Source organism: Cynocephalus volans, chromosome 4 (assembly GCF_027409185.1).
Source record: "Cynocephalus volans isolate mCynVol1 chromosome 4, mCynVol1.pri, whole genome shotgun sequence".
Classification (NCBI taxonomy): domain Eukaryota; kingdom Metazoa; phylum Chordata; class Mammalia; order Dermoptera; family Cynocephalidae; genus Cynocephalus; species Cynocephalus volans.
The window spans coordinates 31,557,976-31,577,032 of NC_084463.1; positions in this window are offsets into that span (position 1 = coordinate 31,557,976).

Here is a 19,057-nt window from a genome sequence, read left to right on the forward strand (position 1 = left end):
TAACGGCATATTTGCACAGCAATTCCATACACCCGTGTGTCTCTGGGGCAGTTCACGGTGACCAGGGTATTTTGGTGACATGGGCTCATGTGAACTCCATGAAAACTATTATTAGACCTATTTTACAAAGGAGAAAACTGATGCTCAGAGAGATAAAAGGTGTCAGTAGTTAAAACGCCAGAACCTGAGTCCTAGAACCCAGGGTCCTTTCCACCGCATTCCACAACCTGCAGCACTGTGGGAACCAGCTGGACTGCTGTGTACCTTGGGGGTGGCTGATAAGCTGGGCCTGGATCATGACTGGCCTTGTGCTGAATGGCACCTTGAGGATTAAGGGATAATGAGGTTTCCCTGTTGGCCAGAGGGGATAAAAGAAAACTGAGTGTGGACAGCAGAGAGACTCAAGGAGGCGAGAGGAGGAGATCTGAGCCCGAGGAAGGGGCAGCAGGGTCTAGTGAGGAGTAGGGCAGGAGCTTCCAGAAAGAGGGCCCGAAACAGGGCCCATGCCCTGTACCCAGCCTTGGCACCCATGACCAGCCAACCGGGCACAGCCTGGAGCCCCATGAGTCCTTTCACCTGCAGTAAAAGGTGTTGACAAGATTCTCTTTCATCCACCCAACACACATTCATGAAACGCTCACTCTGGGCCAGGCAGAGATGGTCTGAGACTGTGGCTGGGAACAGCTGCCTGCATAGGGAGGAGCAGGTGTGTTCCAGGGACACAGTGGTTCCAGCGGACCCCAGCCCCACGGGTGGCAGTGGAGGTGGTGAGCAGGTCGAGTGTGCTGGGCGGTCCAGAGACCTACTGGTGTCCAGAGGGCACCTGTGGGTGACAAGCGGCCCAGCAGCTCCCCAGCCTCCCTAAACACCCATCACTGCAGCACAGCCATGGCCTGGCTGGGGTCTGAGGACACAGAGTCCAGAGAGGAGACGTGCCCTTCCCAGGCCTCCCAGCCGCTGCACAGCGGAGAAATGGAACCTCAGACAATTTTTTTAAATTAGACCTAAGGAAGAGGGAGTTTTTTTTTTTTTTTTTTAAATGCATAATTAGCCACTGAAATTCTCTATAAGCCAATGAATAAATAAACTTTTGACAATTTCCTCTAACTGCTGTTGACAGCATAATTGAACCTGATGTCTTGATTTTAATGCTTTTGATGCATTTAACTTTTGTTAATGAGACATTAACATGCATTGGAGGAGTGTGGCTTGTTTGCTGAAAGGCAGATAAACTGTGATTGGCTGGAAGGTTTGCCTTTTATTTATTTTTATTGGTATATTGCCCTGTAGGCCAGAAAGTAGAATTGGGTAGGGGTTGTTGTTTACTTTCCCTTTCCTCACTGTACTTGGGGAAGCAGGAGGAAAACCTGGTACTTCCAGTGAGGCTGGGGTCTTGGGGTGAAGGGCAGTGGACGGGCTCAGGGATGCTGGAAACTTCTCTCACCAGCTTAATGCTTCCACATTCCTCATTTACCAACCGATGGGATTCTCACCTGTTCTATGGAGGGACCAGAGAGCAGGAGGAGGTGGACCTGGACTAGGGTGTCCATCAAGGAGGAGGACGGATTCAGTCAAGGTGGCCTGTGCAGGGATGATGGCAGCCGCAAGGCTGTGTGGAGCAGGTGCAGCAAAGATCCTACTTTCAAATAAGGTCACATTCTGAGGTCCAGGTGAACGTGGATTTTGGAATAACACTACCCAACCCAGCAGAGGGCTGATATAAATAAAGCTATGTAAACATTCTTGCACAAATCTTTTTGCAGATACATATTCTCATTTTCTCTTGGGTATAAACCCAGGAATGCAATTGCTTGTTAATAGGATACATCCGTGATTAACTTTATAGGAAAGAGCCAAACTTTTTTTCTACTAGCTTCATAGGGCCCAGGTTTGGGTGTGGGGTCTCCCTAGCTCTCTAAAGCCCACCCACAGACCATCTCTTCCTCCACCTCTGGTCTAGTTGGTTGAGGGACCTCACATCTTTTTTTTTTTTTTTTTTTTTTTTTTGCCAGAAAGACCCGTGGCTCACCAGGGCCTGGGCAATCACTCTTAGTCTCGGTGACCTTGGGCTCTTTATCCTCTCCCTGTCAGAGTCACTGTCCTGGGCACTACAGTGGACTGGGTCCAAAACCTCCTGCCGTGGATGCAGTCCTGAGACCTGCCAGGTGAAGGGCCCACATTAAGCACTGGTCCTTTGACTAAACTCTTGCACAGGAGGTTGTAAATGACTGATATCAGATTTCAGTAGTAGAAAGGCAGAGAGAAGAGAAGACCCCAGCTGGCTAAAGCAATGTGTATGGAAGGGAAAGGGAACCTACAGTAGAGGAGATGGCTCCTGCAAGCTATTAGAAAAATCACAGGCTTCCACCTTTGGGTAGTGAACCTGCATCCAAGTCCCAAGCTCCTAGCTCTGTGAGTACATCCCTTACCCCTCATTGAAATCCACTAACCTTCAAACCTGGTCAGTGGAGGTTTTGATCCTGAGATGTCCTGTTCTAAGCACTGTGATCAGAAGTCAACTGCACCCAAGTAATTGGTCTAGGCCCTTCTCACTGCTGGGGGAGCATGTGGTGGGGGCATGGTAATGGGGCAGCGTTGCTACTGCCCCCCTGCACAGCACGATATGGACAGTGTTGGGTACACCCCACGTGAGAGCTGAGACACAGGAGGGGCTGGGAGTGAGCCTCTGCCTGAGGCAGGGCTAGGCAGCAGGCCCCAGTGTACGTGCTGTGGGTCCAGCGAGCTTTGTATGTGTGACTGCAGGTTTTCCCTTGTGTATCCTGACTCCAGGGACAATCTGAGCCTGGAAAGGGGGTTTGGGAGTTAGACGGTATTTCTCTCTGCACCCTAGCTTTTAGGATGGGACATGGCCCCTGGAAAGTACCCAAGACATATGTTGAACTAAAGGATGGCTGTCTCTGGTCAGACCCTCCTCTCTGTTGTCCTCACACACGGACATGCCCCTGAGGGGGTGGGAAAAGAAAGGTTATGGGGAGGGAGGTGGTTTATCCAGGCCCATTTTAACACCTCCACATACCTTCCAAGGACCCCTGGCAGGATCCACCTCCCTAAGACTGAGGATTCAGCTGCCTTGGAGGTCTAACTTTCCAGTAATCAGGTACACACAGAGAACTGAAGGGCTCTCTGAGTACTTGGCTTTGACTCTGTCTTGGTATGTTCAAGCTGTTATAACAGAATACCATAGACTGGGCGGCTTATGGACAACAGGGATTTATTCCTCACAGTTCTGGAATCTGGAGTGTCCAAGATCAAGGTGTGGCAGATTTGGTGTCTGGTGAGGGCCACTTCCTGGCTCATAGACGGCCCCCCTCACTGTGTCCTTACATGTTGGAAGCTGGGGGGGGGGTTACTTGGATCTTTTCTAAGGGTACTGGTCTCATTTATGAGGGCTCTGCCCTCATGGCTTAATAACATCCCAAAGGCCTCACCTCCTATACCCTCACACTGGGGATTAGGATTTCAACACATGAATTTTGGTGGGAAACAAACATTCAGACCATAGCATTCCATCTCTGGCCCCCAAAATTCATGTAAATTGTGTTCATTCCATCCCAATATCCCCCCAAAATTCATTCCCTCCAACATCAACTCAAAAATCTAAAGTCCGTAGTTTCATCCAAATATCATCTAAATCAGGTATGGGTGAGACTTGCAGTGTGATTCATCCTGAGACAAATTGCTCTACAGGTGTGACCCTATGAAATCAAGCAAGTTATGTACTTCCAAAATACAGTGGTGAGACATAGGACAGACATCCCCACTCCAAAAGAGAGAAATAGGCTCCTCTTGCCATCTCTTAAGGGAGGACCGCTGCTGGTGGCCGGTTGTGGGGGGGTGACTGCCACGTTGCCCTCGACAGGAGAGGCTGCCTCACTTACAGGCAACAGCTTTGAAGTGTGGAGCAGGAAAAGAACTGTTTCTTAGCTTCAAAAGCGAGTCTCGAAACAGGGAACACGGCGCCAGGGCTGATGTGGATGCAGACAGGATCCCGGAGGCCGGGGCCATGCTGAAGGCGGCCAGCTGCCCTATTCGGGATTCGAGGTTTCAGGCCGGCATTAAAGAAGATTCCTGGGAGCACCCGAGCCGCACCGTGACTGAACAGCCTGAGGCGGCAGCGGCCTAGAACAAGGAAGGCGGCAAACCAGAGGCAGAGAGTGAGCGCCCGACCTGGCACAACCCTGTGAGTGACTCCTGGCACAGCTCTGTTTGGGGGGCTGACACCCACCTGGCTCCCGCCTGCATCACCAGGCCACTCACCGCCCTGGGGCTGCCTCCATTTTCCCAGGTGCGGGCAGCTCCACCCGGCTCGGCCGTCACTAAGCCTTCCCACTTGCTTGGCCCGGTGCGGGGCTTTCCAAAGCCTGCGGGCCGGCCGCCCCTCCCACTCCCTCCGCGGTTCTCTGGTGGGTTGGTGGCGTGGGGCGTCCCCGGCCAGTGTCGGGAGGGCAAGGAAGTATGGGCGGGCCGACTGTCACTCCACCACACCCTGGACTCCGGCCCCCAGTAAACTTCCTGTTACTGGGAGGCAGTTACCATCTCTGTGGCCACCAGTTCGGAAAAAAGCCTAACCAATTTCTAGTTGGGAATAGTGTGGTAGGAGAGTTCCCAGGTCCGCTTGAACCTGCCGGAGAGCTGGCTGCAGGCGGGTGCTAGACTCGGTTTATACCGCGGGGATACAAAGGTGAACAAGTCCCGAGAAAGATCTACACAGTGCTACAAAGGCACCCAGAGCGACTGGTCGTCTGTGCCTACCAGAAACTTGGTAGACTTCCTGGGCAAGGCAGTGCCGAGCAGGGTCTTGAAGGCCCAGCTGATAGACGAGGGTTGCAGAAGACATGCCCTAGCCCAGCACAGTGCGCACAGAGTGGGGAGACGTGCGGCCAGGGAGGTGGAGACTTGACAGAAACCACACACCCTGTGGGGTTGCCACTGCACGATCCAACAGCCTGGGCAAGAGCACACGGAACAGGGAGAAGTCCTGCACAGGAAGTGAAAGCTCAACAGCGATCACACACCCTGTGGTACGTGATCCACCAGCCCAGCAGAGTCCAAGCTGACCAGAAAGGTGGCTCCCCAGAGAAGCCCAAGACCCAAGGCAACCACACACACAAGGCACTAGAGGCCAACTGAGCAGCCATGGAGGTAGCCATACGAAATTGGCAACCACAGCAACATCCTAGTTAATCATTAGTCTCAAACCGGTGGACTGTGAAACCCCCTGCCACAATGAATAAACATCAAAAAAAAGATACCAGAAATACAAAAAATCAAGAAAGTACACCACCAAAAGTTAATAAATCTCAAACTCTAGATCCTATAGAACAAGAAGCCCTTGAAATGACTGACAAGGAATTTCAAGTGAGAATTCTAAGGAAACTGAATGAGATACAAGAAAACACAGCTAGACATCATGATGAAATGAGGAAAAGTATACAGGATATGAAAGAGGAAATGTACAAAGAAATCAATGTCCTGAAAAAAAATGTAGCAGAACTTGCTGAACTGAAGAAGTTATTCAGCGAAATAAAAAACACAACGGAGAGTTTAACCAGCAGGCTTGTCAAAGTTGAAGAGAGAACCTCTGAACTTGAAGATGGGCTGTTTGAAATAACACAAGCAGACAAAAAGAAAGAAAAAAGAATCAAGGACATGGAAGAAAATCTGAGAGAGATATCAGACAACCTCAAGCGCTCAAATATCCGAGTCATGGGTATTCCAGAAGGGGAGGAAAATGGAGATTCCATTGAAAACATATTCAAAAAAATAGTGGCAGAAAACTTCCCAGGTATAGGAAAAGTCACAGATCTTCAGATCCAGGAAGCTCAACGATCTCCAAACGTATTCAACCCAAAAAGGCCTTCTCCAAGACATGTCATAGTCAAATTGGCAAAACTCAGAGACAAAGAGAGAATCTTAAAAGCTGCAAGAGAGAAGCATCAAATCACCTATAAGGGAGCCCCAATCAGGCTAACTTCAGACTTTTCATCACAAACCCTAAAAGCTAGAAAGGAATGGGATGATATTTTCAAAATACTAAAAGACGAAGATTGCCAGCCAAGAATACTCTACCCTGCAAGGCTATCGTTCTGAAATGAAGGGCAAATAGTATATTTCTCAGACAAACAAAAACTGCGGGAGTTCACTACCACACGACCACCCTTACAAGAAATCCTCAAGGGAGTACTGGGTTTGGTTCCTGAAAAATAACTACCACTGCCATAAAAACCCAAGAAAAATCAATACCCACTAGTATAATAAAAATGGCATTCAAGAAGAGAAAACAAGCAAACAAAAACGCTATCTACAACCTAAGGAACCAACAAACACAGAAACCAAACAGTAAATCAGAAAGCAAGGAACAAAAGATACCTAAGACAACCAAACAACCAATAAAATGCTAGGAATAAATCAACACCTTTCAATAACAACTCTTAATGTAAAAGGCTTAAATTCCCCAATCAAAAGACACAGACTGGCTGACTGGATCAAAAAGGAGGACCCAACTATATGCTGCCTACAAGAGACCCACCTCACCCATAAAGATTCACACAGACTAAGAGTGAAAGGATGGAAAAAGATTTACCATGCAAACAGAAAAGAAAAACGAGCTGGAGTAGTTATTCTTATATCTGACAAAATAGACTTTAAACTAAAAACCATAAAAAGAGACAATGAGGGACACTACTTAATGATAAAAAGACTGATCCATCAAGAAGACATAACAATCATAAATATGTACGCACCCAATGTTGGAGCAGCCAGATTTATAAAACAAACTCTATTAGACCTAAAGAAGGCAATAGACACTAATACCATAATAGCAGGGGACCTGAACACCCCACTGTCAATATTACACAGATCATCTAGGCAAAGAATCAGTAGAGAAACAGAAGATCTAAACAAAACTCTAGACCAATTGGAATTGGCAGATATCTACAGAACATTCCACCCAACAACCTCAGAATATTCATTCTTCTCATCAGCACATGGATCATTCTCCAGGATAGATCACATATTAGGTCACAAATCAAGTCTCAATAAATTCAAAAAAATTGGAATTATCCCATGTATCTTCTCAGACCACAATGGATCAAAACTAGAAATTAATAACAAACGAAACTCTGGAAACTATACAAACACATGGAAATTAAACAGCATTCTACTTAATGACATATGGGTCCAAGAAGAAATCAAGCAGGAAATCAAAAAATTTATTGAAACTAATGAAAACAATGATACATCATACCAAAACCTGTGGGATACTGCAAAAGCAGTATTGAGGGGGAAATTTATTGCATTAAATGCTCACTTCAGAAGAATGGAAAGATGGCAAGTGAACAACTTAACACTTCACCTTAAAGAACTAGAAAAACAAGAACAATCCAAACCTAAAGTTAGCAGATGGAAAGAAATCATTAAGATCAGAGCAGAACTGAATGAAATTGAAAACCAAAAAACAATTCAAAAGATCAATGAATCAAAAAGTTGGTTTTTTGAAAAGATAAATAAAATTGACAAACCATTAGCATGGCTAACAAAAAAAAGAAGAGAGAAGACTCAAATAACAAAAATTAGAAATGAAAAAGGCGATATTACAACTGATTCATCTGAAATACAAGGAATCATTAGAGACTACTATAAACAACTATACGCCAACAAATTTGAAAATCTGGAGGAAATGGATAAATTTCTGGACACACACAAGCTCCCAAAACTGAACCATGAAGACGTAGGAAATTTGAACAGACCAATAACAATAAAGGAGATTGAAGCTGTTATCAGAAGGCTCCCAACAAAGAAAAGCCCAGGAACAGATGGATTCACAGCAGAATTTTACCAAACATTCAAAGAGGAATTGACACCGATTCTTTACAAACTATTCCAAAAGATTGAAACGGACGCAAATCTCCCAAACTCATTCTATGAAGCAAACATCACCCTGATACCAAAACCAGGTAAAGATATAACCAAAAAAGAAAACTACAGGCCGATATCCTTGATGAATATAGATGCAAAAATCCTCACTAAAATACTAGCAAGCAGAATACAGCAACACATACGAAAAATTATTCATCATGATCAAGTGGGATTCATCCCAGGGATGCAAGGTTGGTTCAACATATGCAAATCAATAAATGTGATACACCATATTAATAAACTCAAACACAAGGACCATCTGATCATCTCTATAGATGCTGAAAAAGCATTTGATAAAGTTCAGCACTCATTCATGACAAAGACCCTCTATAAGTTAGGTATAGAGGGAAAGTATCTCAACATAATTAAAGCCATATATGCCAAACCCACTGCCAATATCATCCTGAATGGGCAAAAGCTGAAATCTTTTCCTTTAAGAACAGGAACTAGACAAGGATGCCCACTCTCACCACTCCTGTTCAACATAGTGTTGGAAGTACTAGCCAGAGCAATCAGAGAAGAGAAGGAAATAAAGGGCATCTAGATTGGAAAAGATGAAGTCAAACTGTCCCTGTTTGCAGATGACATGATCCTATATATCGAACAGCCTAAAACCTCTACAAAAAAACTGTTGGAATTGATAAATGATTTCAGCACAGTAGCCGGATACAAAATCAACACACAAAAATCAGTAGCATTTCTTTTCTCCAATAGTGAACATGCAGAACGAGAAATCAAGAAAGCCTACCCATTTACAATAGCCAAGAGTTGGAACCAGCCCAAATGTCCATCATCGGATGAGTGGATACGGAAAATGTGGTACATCTACACAATGGAATACTACTCAGCTATAAAAACGAATGAAATACTGCCATTTGCAACAACATGGATGGACCTCGAGAGAATTATATTAAGTGAAACAAGTCAGGCACAGAAAGAGAAATACCACATGTTCTCACTTATTGGTGGGAGCTAAAAGTTAATATATAAATTCACACACACACACACACAAAACCGGGGGGGGGGGGGGAGAAGATATAACAACCACAATTACTTGAAGTTGATACGACAAGCAAACAGAAAGGACATTGTTGGGGGGGAGGGGGGGAGGGAGAAGGGAGGGAGGTTTTGGTGATGGGGAGTAATAATCAGCCACAATGTATATCGACAAAATAAAATTTAAAAAAAATAAAAATAAAAATAAATAAATAAATAAATTTTTTAAAAGGGAGAAATAGGAAAATAAAAATGGGTAACAGGTCCCAGGCAAGTCCGAAACCTTAAGACTACAGAATAATCTTTGGTTAATGCTCTCCCTTTCAGGTACACTGGGGTTGGGGTGGGCGAGGGCTGCCTTCTGTATACACTGGAGCAGTGGCCTTACTTCCTTGGCTTTGGGCAGTCCTGCCCCTGCAGCAGCTTTGTGCCTGGGCCCCACACCCTGGCTCCACTTCTGCCAGGGCTCTGTGCCTGGGCATCACCTCTATCACCCTACTTCTTCAGGAGCTCTGTGCCTGGGCACCACTTTGGGGCAGACCTCTGTGGGTACCCCACTTCTGCAGGGTCCCATGCTCCAGGCTCCCCTGGGCTGGATGACCTTCTGTTGGCTCCACTAGTTTGGGGATGAGGAGGTGGCCTTGGGGCCACTGCTTTCAGGGGCATTGCCCTAATGGGGACCCTCTACATTTGCCACTCATTTGTTGGGGTTCTTGAGTTCTGCGAGATGGAAGATGCAGCTCTGATGATTTCTGAATTGCATTCAGGGTCATTCTTCTACTACCTAAAGTCCCAGCTTCTCTTCAGATGGTGGGCTGATCTTACCCATTGTCTTGATGAATATCACCTGATTTCCACTGAGATGACTAATGCATACTAATTTCCTCATCAAACAGTTACTTGGCCACACCCTTGTTCTCTTCCAAACAGGCTTTCTTATTTTTTTCAGTATAGTTATGCTGAGGATTTTTCAAATTTTGAAGTTCTGCTTACCTTTTGATTAATAATTTTGTCTTTAAATCATTTCTCACTTCTCACATTTTACTATAAGCAGTTAGAGGAACCAAGCCACACCTTCAACACTTTGCTTAGAAATTTGCTCAGTCAAATATCCAAATTCTCACAATTTCTGCCATCCACAAAACACTAGCACAAACAATTCAGTCAAATTGTTTTCCACTTTATAACAATGATCATCTTTCCTTCATTGTCCAGTAACATGTTTCTCATTTTCATCTGAGACTTTATTAGAATGACCTTTACCATCCATATTTCTGCCAGCATTCTGTTCATGACCACTTAGGTATTCTCTAAAAAGACTGAGACTTTTTCTACAGCTCTCCACCCCCCTTTTTTAATGAGCCCTCACAAGAAATGCCCTTTAAGTTTTGTTAGCAGAAATGTGCATGTTCCAGCATGCACCTCAAAACTCTTCCAGCTTCTACACATTACTTAGTTCCAAAATTGCTTCCATACTTTTAGGTATTTTTTATGGTAGCACCTCACTTCTGATATTAATTTTCTTAGTTCATTTAGGTTGTTATAACAGAATACCATAAACTGGGTAGCTTATAAACAACACAAATTTATTTCTCACTGTTCTGGGGGCTGGGAAGTTCAAGATCAAGGTGTTGTAAGAAGGTGTCTGGTGAAGGCCCTCTTGCTGGTTCACAGATGGTGCCTTCTCACTGTGTCCTCACATGGTGGAAGGGACAAGTATCTCTCTGGGGTCTTTTTGCTAAGGGCACTAGTCACTTCCCAATGGCCTCATTTCTGAATACCACCACCTTGAGGATTAAGATTTCAATATATGAATTTTGGTGGTACTCAAACATTGAGACCATAGCAGAATCACAAGATTGTAAATTCCCAAGAGACAGAATCCCAGGACCAGGAATCCAAGCTATCCATATTAAAGCTCCTTTGATTGAATTAGAAAAATGATTTCTCTGCACGTCCAGATCAGGAAAAGGCACCTTCTCTGGGCAGATGCATCTATATGGGCCAGAGCTTATCAGGTGGAGCCCAGATTGCTCTGCTGCTCCCATGGCCTCCTCAGTCTGGCCATATCTGCAGTGCACACATGTCATAACCTCCTCTCTGCCTATGTCAGAGACTGCTGGGCCTGCTGAGGGAACACTGGGTGGAGGGTTTAGAATCTGCTGTGTTGGGTGCTAGAGCAGCTACAGTTTGAATGTATCCCTCCAAAAGCATGTGTTGGAAACTTAATCTCCAATTCAACAGTGTTGAGAGGTGGGGCTATGAGGGCAGAGTGAATAGATTAAAGCAGTCATCACAGAAGTAGGCTCGTTTTCATGGGAGTGGGTTCATTACAAAATGGGGAGTTGGGCCCCCTTTTGTTTTCTCTTGCCCTCTCTTTGCCCTCTGCCTTCTGCCATGGGTTGATACAGCAAGAAGACCCTCGCCAGATGCCAGCTCCTTTATCTTGGACTTCTCAGCCTCCAGAACTCTGAAGAAACAAATTTGTTCTTTATAAATTACCCAGTTTGTGGTATTCTGTTATAGCAGCACAAAACAGACTAAGATAGGAACCACTCAGGGTTTGCATCCAGCCCTGTCATCTGCAAACCCCTCCTCATTCTGAAAGGTAAAGCTCAGCTCTGGAGGAAGTCCCTGAGTTTGCAGATTCAGACATGTGAATACTCTTTAAATGGTAAATCTCCAGATAAATGTAAGGAACAATGTGGAATATACTAAAAAAAGCATATGTACTTCACAGGGCCTGGTTTTCCAAAGTCTTGCAGTTTCAAATATTGACCTTGCAAAGACAGGAAATTTTCCTCAGGCTATAACTCTCTGTTGCGAGATAAGAATTGTGGCACAGCAGGTTGCTGGCTCGAAGACAGACTAGTTACTGATTGTCATGTAAAGATACTGAGAAATTGCTATAAGCAGGAATGTTTGCTAAGATCAAGCTTGTGTTGATAAGAGCACTTAATTGTCTACTGGAATGTCATCTGGCTTGTTTCACTGAAAGTTACCAGCCTACACTGTTAAACTATAACCCTCCTTTGTTATCTTCCTGTAACTTCCTGGTCTGGAAAATAAATGCAGGAGGAGAACCCCAATTCGGCATTAATTTCCCGAGGAAGGGATCCCTCTCGCTTGAGGGTTCTGGTGGGAGATTAACCACTTCAGGGCCTCTCACTGCTCAGAAGAGATGGGCTTTGAGTAATCCTTTGCATCTCCGTCACCCAGGGAAATGGGGTGACAAATCCATGGGGGGTGAAGCAGCACAAAGCAACAGAACAATGACAGTTCTAGGTGAGAAAGAAGGAAAGATTGTGTCTAAAAATACAATTTGAGCTCAATGGGCAGCAGTGATTTAGCTCAATTCACCTGCACTAAACCTCCATGATATGGAATAAAAAACACACTCTTCTCAGCCCCCAGCAGTCCTATGTGATGAGCACAAGGGAGATGCGAGTTGAAGAGAAGATGATGGTGAGGTTTGGCTTGTCCTTCACAACTCACCACGTGTCACCTCTCACGTCACTGATTTTAACGTCTTCCTCAAATAACACCAAAGTCATCCACTGATGGAAGTTTGCAGAGACGGCAATAGGGGAAAAATTAGGTATCTATGCAGTTCCACTTTCTCCTCACATGGAAGCACAGTAGTTACCATTGGAATTATTCATGACACTCCAATGCAGGTGGAGTGGGGAACAGTGGAGAGGAGGGAGCCAATTGCTTATCTGGGTCTAGAAAGGGAATAATGTCTGGGTCAAGCTGTCCCAGAGGGGCTCCATCTCCAGCTGTCCTGACTGGTCTTCACAAGCCCTGCAGTTCCCAGGGCTCTACAAACACTGTTACCCCCTTGACTAACTGGGGATTCCCCTGAATCTCACCCTGCCCAGATCCCAGAGAACCAAAGACAAGGAATTTCTCTTTCAGATCTTGATGCACCATTGAGGTCCTTGCTCCTTTCCCTTCTCCTCAGCCTGGAGAAGTGTTTTATAGTCATCCCTCGGTATCCCAGGGAGATTGTTTCCAGTACACCCCACAGATACCAGTTCCTGATATAAAGTGTTGTAATATTTGCACATATCCTATGCACATCCTCTCGTATACTTTAAATCATCTCTAGATTATTTATAATGCCTAATACAATGTAAATGCTAGGCAAATAGTTGTTATACTTTATTTTTATTTGTATTTTTATTTTATAGTTGTATTGTTATTTTTTTCTCTCAAATATTTTCAATCCACAGTTGGTTGAATCTGTGGCTGCAGAAACTGCAGATCCTGAGGGCCAACTGTATTCAGCCCCGTCCCATGCAGGGGCACCCAGCCAGGAGATGGAACCCCAGGTCACTCTGGATCCTGAGTCTCCTTTCATGTTTCCCTCCACTCTCCTCACCTTTTGCAGGAATCCTTGAGGCAGCAGATGGTGGCTTCCCCAGTAGACTTCTGGGCACCTGATACCTCTGTGGAATAGGTTCTGCTCAGACCTCCCTATTCTGATCTCCACTCACATGTCTCTCACCTCCTGGGAAGACACGTACAGAAAACTAGTGCCCAGCTCAGGGCCATGGTGACCACCAGGGAGGGAGTGCAAGCCACAGACAGCCTCGCACCTGGGCCTGGCAGGAGGTTCCCCCAGAGGAGAGGCAGAGAGCTGAGGGGTGGGTGGCAGACAGGCTTCCTGGGGGAGGAGACCGCGATGGCCTCACCTTCAGCGTTTGAAGGCAGAGTGGCAGCTTTCCTTAGTCTTAGGCACCAGGCCCCCAGGGTTAGGCTGAGGATGTAGCTGGTATGACCCAAACATGGCCTGGGTAGGGTAATGGGAGACCTAGAGATTCTAGATGCAGGCCAAGCTCATGGGCCAGTCGAGCCTCTCTCCCTCTCCCCCCATCTCCCTCTGCCCACAGTCTGTAAGGACTCTGTGTGGTAGGACAGGAGGGACACCAACCCTTAACTGCTCACATTTGTTTCGAGTATTCATAGAGCCTGTTGATTCCCTTTTAACTTCATTTAAAGTATTTTTGAAGCGCAGAGGTTTAAAATATCATATTCAAATACATAGATTGTAAACATTTTCTCCTGTTTTGTAGATTGTTTCTTCAGTCTGTTAACATTTTACCTTACATTTGTCACAATTAATGATCATATCAACACACTGTTATTAACAAGGACACACGATTATTAACTAAATCCATACATGGTCAGGTCCATACCTGACCAGATTTCCTTAGTTTCCCCTGTCCTCCTCCTGTCCCAGGGTCCCATCTGGGAGACCACTGTACACTTTGTCCTCACGTCTCTTCTGCCTCCTCTTGGCCGTGACGTTTCTCAGCCTTTCCTGGTTTTCTGTGACCTACACAGTTTCGAGGCTAGCTGGGATTTGTCTGATGTCTTCCTCATGATTACAGTGGGGACGTGAGTGTTTGGGGGAGACCCCGGAGGTAAAGTGCCATTTTCATCGCATCACTTCAAGAGTAAATACTGTTTTTTGAAAGCTTTATTTTACCTGTAATTGACACGCGGTTGTACATGTTTACGGGGCACAGTGTGACGCATGTTTACATTGTATAATGATAAAATCAGGGTCATTTGTATATCTGTTACTTTCAGGGTGAATACTGTTACCATGACTTACCACTGCTGCTGTTGACCTTGGTCACCTGGCTGAGATGGAGTGTGACAAGCCTCTCCACTCTCAAGTTCACCTTCCTCCTCCCTTTCCATAGTGTACACTTCTGAAGAAAGTCACTGTGCATAGCTCGCACCTCAGGACTGGGAAATCGTGCTCCACCCCTCGAGGTACTTTGTGTTAGCATTGCTGAGTCTGGCCATCCAGCCACCCTTTGGGGCCAGTCGACTCCCCTCCACTGCTGTGCCTTCCTCATCCTCTCCATCCCAGGGTGAGTTCTCCATCCTCCACGTCAGAGCTCTAGGAGTGCACACTCCAGCACACCACCCCAGCACCCTGCATCACTGCCCTCTGGTGACCATGTGCCCCACAAGATGGTTATCTTCGCAGGGCTGAGGCAGGGCCTTATCTTACCTCCTGGCTCCTGAGCACCTGGACAGAGCCGGCCAGCAAACACCTGTCAGCCTGTCCTGATGAGCATCCTAACTGTGGCTTCCTTCTCCCTGTGCAGAGCAGAAGCCCTTCTGCTGCGTCACTGCTAGGCAGGGGAACTGGGTGCCCCAAGGTGTATCTGTTCAGAAGGAGAGAAAAGGCCCCTCATGGGCACACCATCCTGCTCCTTGTCCTCTGGGAGTCCAGTGATGACTGGTCAGGCAGCAGCAGGTGCCTTTTGTCCGGGATCAGTGCTCGTGTCTGCTGACATCTGGATGATGCATGTGCCAGGTTGGGAAGTCCCAGCCAGGGTGTGCAGGGCTCACTGAGGCCCACAAGGCAGAGCCCAACATCCTGGAGAGCCACCTGCTCGTGGCCTGCTATGTGGCTTTGCACTGCAAACCTGGCCTCTCTGAGCCAGGATGACAGTTCCCCGTCTCCTCCTGAGCATAGGGACTTGAGACAGTGCTTGGCAGGTCCTAGAGCCCCAGCCTGGTTTGAGACCAAACGCTGCTCTGGAGGCATTGGCTTTCCTGGGACTCTGAGAGGATGGAGGATTGGACAAGTCTGACCTTGCCCAGGGGCTGACTATTTAAGGATGACAGGGGAGGACTCTGGCCCCCATCAGGTCACCCTGTCATTGAGAAATGGCAGGCATTTACCTGGGTGTACACTCTGCATCTGGCCTCATCAGCCCAGTTGGGGTACAGACCCTGCCTGCTGAACACAGAGTGCAGTCTGTGGCCTTGTCCTGGCCAGAGATGAGGCTGGGAGCTGTGTTGGGGCAGAGGTGTCCAACGAGGTGCCCCAAGCATGGACTGGGAACCACCATGAGGATAGCAGCCCACCTCATGCCCGTACCAAAGGGCGTGGGCTGCTGATTTCAAAAGAAAAGCAGCATATGCTCCCAGATGCTGATGCTGCCCGATTTTAACACAAGCCTGGGACTGCAGTGGGGGTGGCTGCCAGCCCATCTGCCAGGAAGGCACTGAGGTGCTGGTTGAGCATCCACTGCCCGGGGTGTGCTAGCAATGGCACTGCCTCTGGCCCGTGCCCCTGCCTACCTGCTCTGTGGCAGTGCTGTGGCCTTTGGGGAACTCCCTGCCTCACTCAACAGCACAGCCCAGGGGCACTGTAATGGGGTAACCCCCAGCTTCTCAAGCCCCACTTTCCTTTCTGTGAAACAGGGATCATACCATCACCTCCTCCTAGGCGTGCTGCAAGGACTGAATATGACATTGCCCAATGTGCCGAGCTCCATACAGCACCAGCACACAGCAAGCCTGTGTCAGAGCCGGGGTCACCTCCACCACACTCTGGGAGAAGGTAAACCTCAGGCCACTCCGGCTCACACCAGACCTGCATTTGTGTTGACTGACCTGCAGCCCGGGTCACTTCCTCAGCTCCTGCCTTGCTCCAGTCCAGCTTGGGGAAACCACTGTCCTCAGGGTGGAGTGCCCTCAGCTCCTGGTGGAGGAGTTTGGAGGAAAAAGAGGGGCCCCAAGCCACAGCAGAGGTGCTACTTCAGCCCCCACAGGCAGGTGCTGGTGCCCTTCTGGGCTCCTGTGCTTTGCCGAAATGGAACCTTCTGACCCCAGGGCTGCTCTGACCTGAGTGCTGTGCCAGTATCTGAGTGGGTACTTGATTGTGGACGCACCCAGTCCTGGTGAGGAGGGCGTGAAGACCTGCGGATGCTGGTCTCGGCCTGACCTTGCCAAGGCTGCTGTCTGCTTTCCCTGTGAGTACAGGAGCAGGCTTTCATATTCATAGAGATAGCCAAGGATTTGAGAGCTCTAAAACTCCTAGAGAAAAACAAAGCTGAAAGACATGATCACAGACGATCACCCTGCAAAAGGCCCCTCCTTGTGTAGCATCCCCCAAATTTGACAATAGGAGGCTACAGAGTCTGTCTGTGGTGCTGCTTCCTCTTCCTCCCAAAGCTTGTCCAACATCCTTCCTTGCAAGGGCCCTGCAGGGGCATTTTGGGTGCTGTGGGGTAACTGGAGAGACTTGAGTTCAGTTGTGGCTTGGTGGCTGTATTAGTGAGGGTCTTCAGGGAAACAGAACCCGTAGGATATGTATACGTGTATGGAATGAGATACATTACAAGGAATTGCTCACACAATTGTGGAGGCTGAGAAGTCCCATCATCTACCGCTGTAAGCTGGAGACCTGGAAGAGCCGATGATGTAACGTGAGACCTGAGAACCTGGGGCGTGGGGGAGGGGTGCTGGTGTACATCCCATTGTCTCAGGTCCCAGAAACCAGGAACATTGATGTCTGATGCAGGAGAAGGTGATATCCCAGCTCCAGAAGAGAGGGCAAATTCACCCTCCCTCCTCCTTTTCTATCCAGGCCTTCAGCAGATTGGATGGTGCCTGCCCACACTGGTGAGGGTGGTCTTCTTTACTCAGTTCACTGATTCAAATATTAATCTCTTCTGGAAACTGCTCACAGACACCACAAATAATGTTTTCCAGCTTTCTGGGTATCCCTCAGCCCCATCAGTTGACACCTAAAATTAACCATCGCAGTGGCTAACTGTCCTGGTTTCTCCTGAATCATCCTGGATTCAGCACTGAAATTCCCATATTCTAGAAAACCATCAGTCCTGATGAACAAAATACTCCAAAACTAAGGCAGAGGGGTCAGCGGTAGCCAAGGCCATGCAGTTGGCTGCTTTCAAACTCACAACCATGGAGTGTTTCTCTAGAGAGAACATGACCACGTGCATAGAAGAGTCATCACGTGACCTCACCCAGCTCCAGACCCCCTGCCCCCGCCCACCTAGCCCCTGACAAAGACTCCCTCCTTGACCAAACTCTAGCCAGGCTCCTCTGAGCCCACTCGTCCACTAGGCCTCAGCATTGGCCTGTGAAAACAATTCTGTCCACCCCCCACACTAAGGGACTTGAACAAACACTAGCGTAGTTCGTAACAGCTCAAACACACAAATAAACACACACTCTAAATCCCACACCTGGTTTTACACAAACATGCACATGCGCATGCACACCATACACACATGCATGCATCGGAAGTCTTCTCTCTCACACATGTGCAAATGCACACACACTCGGCTTCACCCTCCCACACAGATGTCAGGAGATTCCAATAACACTGCATTAGTGAAGAGGAGACCAGACTACGATTTTAATAAGCTTTTAAATAAATAAATATATAAAAAGCCCTTTACCAGGGGTTCCTTATTAATGTGATATCCCTGGCCTCTTGAGAACACAGCAGCTGCACAGCTGTGTTCTTGCATGGCCACGTACACATCATGTCCCTGTGATGACCCCAAGCCCCTTAAAGCTCCTGCCTTAGAAAGTTCAACACTGCAAAAAGAATTAATTTACTTCTTGTTCCAGGCAAAACCTGAGTCCAGGCCCCTGACTTCCCTTTTTTAGAGAATATACCATACATAGAAAATTTGTAATTGAAAATCCTTTTTCCACCTCTTAGGTTTATGGCTCCTACCACCCAAAAATGCCTTTCTCAAGTACCTGCGAGCCATCCTTTGAAGTGTGGTCATCAGGAAGGAGGGTAGGAGCCCAACTGCAGTAAGTGCCACTTAACAAACCCAGATGGCCGAACCATATTGACCAAACTCCCCCAGTGTCCTTCAGTACTTTTCCTTTAGCAGACCCCAGAGCTTGAAAAGGCTTTTGCCTTCTGTACTGAGTTTTCACTGCAGTATCCTGAATGAATCTGCCTTCCCACTTCAGCAAGCGTCTGGCTGTGCTTCTCTTTGACACCACCCTCTTCTCTTAGTTTCTCCACCTGGGCAAACACCTAGTATGGGTGGGCCTAAGAAATGGGCCAGGGACACTTACAGGAGTGGGAGGAAATGGTGTGGAGGAAAGGCGAGGACCTTGGAGAGACCATCTGGTTGTCTCCCTGCCCTGGGCAGGCTCAGACAGAGCTGGGCCTTTCCTGCCCAGGTAAGTTCAGGGAACCAGGTAGAAACGGGCCGTCTGCTCACTCCACATACGCCGACCAGTGAGGGTGATCCCTGTACCTGGTCTGCAAAGACAGCCTGTCTGGGGCCGCCCCATGGTCTGCACACCCGAC